General features: G+C 41.1%; 1 protein-coding gene across 1 annotated transcript in view; it reads left to right on the top strand.

Moving 5' to 3' along the window:
* The first annotated feature begins 845 nt into the window (after nt 1-845).
* The window catches only part of LOC105309550 (glycine N-acyltransferase-like), a 9,807-nt gene continuing 9,181 nt past the window's right edge, over nt 846-1,471 (top strand). The window contains exon 1 of the mRNA XM_011385734.2: nt 846-868. The gene's annotated coding sequence lies outside the window, so the exon portion shown is untranslated. The remainder of the gene's footprint in view (nt 869-1,471) is intronic.

Here is a 1,471-nt window from a genome sequence, read left to right on the forward strand (position 1 = left end):
GTCAAACTTCCCTCTTCGGCTGCTTCACACAGAGGAGTTGGGACTCAAACTATCATTTCTATGAACCTTCTTTTCTTTTCTGAAGATGATAAAGCAAGTGTTAAGGTGGCGTCACGGGCACCCCGGAGCGAGGAGGCTCTGGGTTTAAATTCTATCTAATTCAGTCACACTAAACTTCAGTTTTCTGCTCTATAAAAGTGAGACTCAGAAGTGGCCCCAACTGAGTCATTGTTGGGATGTTTAACTGCAACCTCGGAATGGGTAGGGGCGAGGGCACAGCTTATACTGAAAAAGGAGGATCCTAACAGCTTTAGTCACTTCATGCAAGTGATTTTTCTGTTCTGTATACGTGTAAGAAAAGAGATCAGATTCTGCAGATCAGATCTTATCCTTGTCTTTCTTACCGCCTTGCTGTTACTGCAGCTATTTGAGGATGGGAAGGGGAGAAGAAGGTATCGCCTGCATAGTCTGACTCTTTCTTTCCATTTATCTGGCCTGTTGGTTTCACACACATTGCAGTGTAATGAGAGGGCCCATGGGGACAAAGAGCAGCCTGGTGTTCTGGGGCCAAAAAACCGCTCGGATAGCACTCTGTCAACCTTTAACTTTAGAGAGCCAGACCTTTCAACGTGAGACACAGAAAGGAAGGGCTGATTTGCATCAGAGCTGACGCCAGAATTTTTTGCATTGTATAAAGTCCACCTTGCAATCTCATCTCAAAAATTTCTGGAGGAGACATACCTAAAAGCACTCTGTAAGACCTTGCTGAACTGACTGCATCAGAAGGAAATTTCATTATCCAGACATCGGCTTTTCTCATTTGTTCCCGGGGACACCTGTGAAGACTGGTGTAGAGACAGCTCCTCAGGTGAGGACTCATTCCCCTCTCCCCGTCCCCAGAAGACATAATTGCCGCTTTGTGTCATTCTCTCCACTTAAGTGATACGAAGCAAAATTCTCATATTGTGTCATATTCAGTAAAAACATATATCTAAGGAAAATGATTATCTTCAACTTAAGAAACACATATCTGGCACCTACTCTGTAAAGGGCGGCTCGTCAGGCACCATGAAAAATTTCTTGCAATTTTCTGATGCGAACTGATACATGCATGGGGAGAGATTCGGGCGCTTCCGGAAGAGGGTGGGTAAATGGGGTTCTTAATGTGTAGAGAAATTGCAAACATGACCATGTTTAATTTTTCTGGTTATTTTATAAGTTTTTTCCCTTCCTGACAGGAAAGCTGGCTGTTGTACTTAAAGCCAGAGAGGAAATAAGTAGATGAATGAAAACGAGAATACGAACCAAATTTATTGTTTACTTAAATTGTATAATAGAATTTAAAGTTTACATCTATACTGCTACTACCACAATCTATTTTTCATTTGTCTATGTTTTATTTGTTTTTATTTTAATTTTGATTAAATTTATTGGGGTGGCATTAATCAAATTGTATAGGTTTCAAGTGTAC

This window comes from Pteropus vampyrus, unplaced genomic scaffold, assembly GCF_000151845.1.
Source record: "Pteropus vampyrus isolate Shadow unplaced genomic scaffold, Pvam_2.0 Scaffold771, whole genome shotgun sequence".
In the NCBI taxonomy this organism is placed as follows: domain Eukaryota; kingdom Metazoa; phylum Chordata; class Mammalia; order Chiroptera; family Pteropodidae; genus Pteropus; species Pteropus vampyrus.